We start from the raw sequence: 4,261 nt of genomic DNA, 5'->3' as shown, positions 1-4,261 counted from the left end.
CACATGTAGTAGGCAAGAGGGACACTGACGGTTGATAGACGTTGCGATATGGGCGCAACTCTTTTCTGCTTCCTCCCCTTTTCCATCACCCGCATATGTGAAACTTCTTCATCGTGGGCAAAAAGTGCGTCGTGTATGCGCATAATCCCCATTTGTTGTAAGATACTAACATGACAATTAAATCGGCAACACTGACATACACTTGGCAGGTGCGTGCTAAACTGCAAAGCAGTGTGTATAGCCACTGCTAGTTCTTAGGAAATATAGGCTTTCGTTAAATGAGAGGTCAAAGAAACAGGAAAAGCCGCTAAGGATCGGAAAATACAATCCCGATTTGTTTTTTTTTTTTCGATCTGCACCGCGAAAGCGAGAAATATTGTAGAACTTTCCGAACACATTACACTACTACACATAACTGTTGCTGTCTTCCGTGGAGCAAATGAATGACAACACGGGGAAGCGGAGGCGCACTTAATGTCTAGTATCTTTGGTGGAACGATAGGGCATGCATGTATAGGGTCTTTTAGCTAAATTAGGCTAAGTATTTAAAAAACAAAAACATACGCGCTGCGCGTCTCCAATTGGCGCAGTATTGTTCTGAGCCATGTAGAGCACGTCATGTTATTTTCTTACAATCCGCCGTGCCCGGTAGTTAAGAAACAGTGCTTAATGAACATATCGAATTGTAGCTCTAGATAAAAAAATCCCAGCATATCCACGTGGTGAATGATGATGAGTGGGGCGAAGCTAACTCGCGCTGCAGCACGGCGATGGCATTGGCGCGAGCGTGGTCCTTCTTGATGGAAGATATTGTGATCAGATTGTTTGAGAACCAAAATCTGTTGCACAAACCGCAACTATGGCCGAAACTGTTATCAAGGAAGTCCCGCTGGAAGCGCGCGTCGGCGCCTTCGGGCAGAGCCCGCCTGATGCGTTTTGCAGCCACTTCACGTGCTCGCACAGCCTCGGGCTCTGCCTGCCGGTACGCGCGCTTTCTCGCCGCTTCACGGTCCTTCACATTTTGAAGATCCGATTCGCGCCGCAGCCATGCAGCTTCGGCCTCGCGGGCTCGAACGGCGGGGTCTTCGCGCCGCAGCCGTGCAGCTTGTCGAGCAGCTTCGGCCTCGCGGGCTCGAACGGCGGGGTCTTCGCCCCGCAGCCATGCAGCTTGTCGAGCAGCTTCGGCTTCACGGGCTCGAACGGCGGAATCTGCTTCGCGGCGTCGACGTGCAGCTTCGGCCTCACGGGCTCTCACCTCAGGATTCTGTCTGCGAGCGCGCGCTGCCGCCGCCTTCCATGCCCTCCGTTCCGCAGCCTTGTCTTCCATCTGGCGACTCCGAGCTACAGAGGGAGCCTCATGGCGCGTTACTTCTGAAATGTTGTCTTCGGGTGTCGTTGAAAACACGAGACGTAGTAAATTAGAAAGAACGCCACACAGGCGAACACGCACGAGAGTCTCACTCGTCAACGCCGCCTTCTTCTTCTACTGCATACCAGAACGCGCGCTTCTCACGAGCTAGAGGTGGCTACTACAACGCTACAACTAAACGGAGGATGGACAGACCCACGGCATAAGGAGCTTCGCCCCTAAAGCCTTCAATACAAAAGTTGGCAGCGCTTGTTGAGGAGCATCGGATTTTCTCATCTTTGTTAAAGGTGCCCTCCAACTAGTGATGCTGAACTGTCGGTAAATTGACTATCGATAGTATCGATAGTATTTTTTAAACTATCGATAGTGTAGACAAACAATCGATAGTACTACCATAGTCCCTCAATACTTTTTTATGGTCACGAAACTTCGGGCCAAGTTTGGTATAGGGACATAGTCTCCCGCCAGGGGCGTTAGTGCAGACAAGGGGGCTTTCATCGCGGCCGCTTAAACAGCTTTTTGGTGCGTCAAGAGGTTTCCGTGGCGGCGACTCGCTCTGGTGGCTTCACGGACATATCTCCGTGGCTTTTAATATACTGATCACCCATCGCGTATAGGCAGCGTACTCGTAACTGCGCGTAGCGGCCATAAATGTCTGTTCGGTTGCGGCAGTGTTCTATTCCTTTCGATCGCGGCGAAATCGGCGTGCAGCCACGCCCTGCACGCTGATTTAGCAAAGACTGCTCGGTCATGCCTTTTTGACGCTTTTTTTTTTTACGCGAGGCTGTAGCCGACGTCAGCGGAAGAACCGCGACCAACACAGCCGTACGTACGACGGGCGTGAATCCCGTCTCTTCACCAAAAAACGTACTGACGCGCGCAACTTACGCGATGATACTTTCTCCCGGCGAATTATCCATGCTTTGAAAAAAGACTTAGCTTAAATTCTTCTGAATATACATGACCGAGTTAAACGTTACTGGTACATTTCCGTGCGCCACCGACGCTCGGCGTACGAAATACCACGTTAGAGAAAAAAATTGTAGACGGCCCATGCGTCGCTAAGCTCTGTCTCGGGCAGACTGCACGTACAAAACTCTGAAGTGAATATCACAGCAATATTGTAATAATACGAGCGAAAACTCTGATAAGGCTCTTTTACCAGCCTCGGTGGCTAAGCAGCTAAGGTGTGCTGCTAAACATGCTTGTTGAAGCGCTCCCCTACCAGGGAGATGAGGCGCAAAAACACGTGTACTTAGATTTACAGGCACATTGCAGAGCCACATGGCGTAGTTTCTTTTTTTTTCTTTCTTGCAAAATGGCTAAGGACCCTTGCACTCTGCGAAGTGCCAAGCGATTGTATAATGTATTTTCCCAGCCATGCTCTACAGCAGCTTCTTTCACTTGGACGAAAGTTGAACAAGGGTCTTGAGCAGCTGTTTGATCTATAGGAAATATTCAATCCTTTTAGCACCTTATTAAAAGGTGAAAGCCAGTGGGATTCATCTATTCTATATATTCATAACAAACAGTAAATTGCTGGCTATAATCATTTTATTTTGAAGGCAGAAACTGAAGGCAAACAGTGAAGAACTTAAACAGTGAAAAACAGTGAAGAACACAAACAACTGTTCCGAAGCGCTGCACACAGCCTCCTCTCTTTTGCAAGCTTTGTCCTCAGCCGTGTTTACCGTCGGCATACTTTCTGCAGAACAATGGGAAAAAACACAAAGGTTTACGAAATCCATCACGTTTGCTCAACTTGCGTTATAATCAGCGTGCCGAAGAACACGGAAGAGCAAGCCGCGTAAAACTGCGATATTTACCATGATTTACTGCATCCAATTCGTCGGAGACGTCCACGCGGATCCTCTGCACAGCATTTTCCCCACTGGAATCCTCCGAAGACTCCCAATGACGCTTAACCGGCCGCCTGTAAGGCAACTGCCGAGGTGCCGGCTTCTTTTTGGCCAAGTAAGCCGGGAGACATTCAAATAATCGAGGAAAAGCGCCGGCCCTCAGCTTCACTCTTTCGCGCGGCAACCTCTTCTATAACGCATTCGTCTTCGCGAATAATGTCCTCGTTATAGAAATGTTTTTCGCATGCTCGAACGTTTGGTGAACTCAACGAGAATGCGCCCGTTTCTTTACGTGGTATCGCCCGCCTCCACTGCTCGCGGCTTTCGGGGCCGCTGGGGAACACAAACAACGATACTTTTTCAGCGGTTCCTATAGCCGGAGCGACAGTGCGGCACACAGCATGTCTTCGTCATCGTTCGTGAAGCTGCCGCTAACTATTTGTCGCATACGAAAATGGTCACAGGCACACACAGCACCGCACACACGCGATAAAACGACGCAAACAAAGCGAACACAGCACGCCGTCGCCGCGCTGGCCTTGACGAGCGCCTTGTTCGCCGGAGCGACTGTGCGGCACGCAGGACGTCTTCTGCATCGTTCGTCACGTTGCCGCTAAGTATTCGTCACGTTTGAATACGATAAGACGCACAGAAAGCACCGCACAGACGCGATACAGCACGACACAAAAAAGCAAACGCACCACGCCGTCGCCTCGCCGACTGCTTCGACGCCGCGGGTGCCCCCCTAACAATGGTGGCGCCGCCCCGCGGTGAAAGTTGGCGGCACACAAAGCTCTCCCATAGAGTGACGGGGAAGTTTCGTGACCAGTAAAAGTTGAGGGACTATGGTACTACTATCGACAAACTATCGATAGTGCAATCGGTAGTACCATGGTTAATATTACTAGCGATATTACTCCTACGCGTTTTTATTGCTGTGTTTTGATGTATGTGGGTTTCATCTACAAAGATTGTTAGCGACGTTTGACGCAGACCGCGCCGTAATGATTGAGAAGCTTCACGATTGTTTGAG

General features: G+C 50.0%; 1 long non-coding RNA gene across 1 annotated transcript; it reads right to left on the bottom strand.

Annotated features, from left to right (window-relative positions):
• Positions 1-2,905: 2,905 nt before the first annotated feature.
• Positions 2,906-4,056, bottom strand: LOC119395670 (uncharacterized). The gene is made up of 2 exons (XR_005184289.2): positions 3,196-4,056; positions 2,906-3,074 (listed from the first exon to the last, which is right to left on the bottom strand). It is a non-coding gene; the product is annotated as an uncharacterized LOC119395670 (long non-coding RNA).
• Positions 4,057-4,261: the final 205 nt, after the last annotated feature.

The sequence above is a fragment of the Rhipicephalus sanguineus genome, chromosome 6 (assembly GCF_013339695.2).
Source record: "Rhipicephalus sanguineus isolate Rsan-2018 chromosome 6, BIME_Rsan_1.4, whole genome shotgun sequence".
NCBI classification, from domain to species: domain Eukaryota; kingdom Metazoa; phylum Arthropoda; class Arachnida; order Ixodida; family Ixodidae; genus Rhipicephalus; species Rhipicephalus sanguineus.
This window is presented reverse-complemented; position numbering and strand designations above follow the sequence as displayed.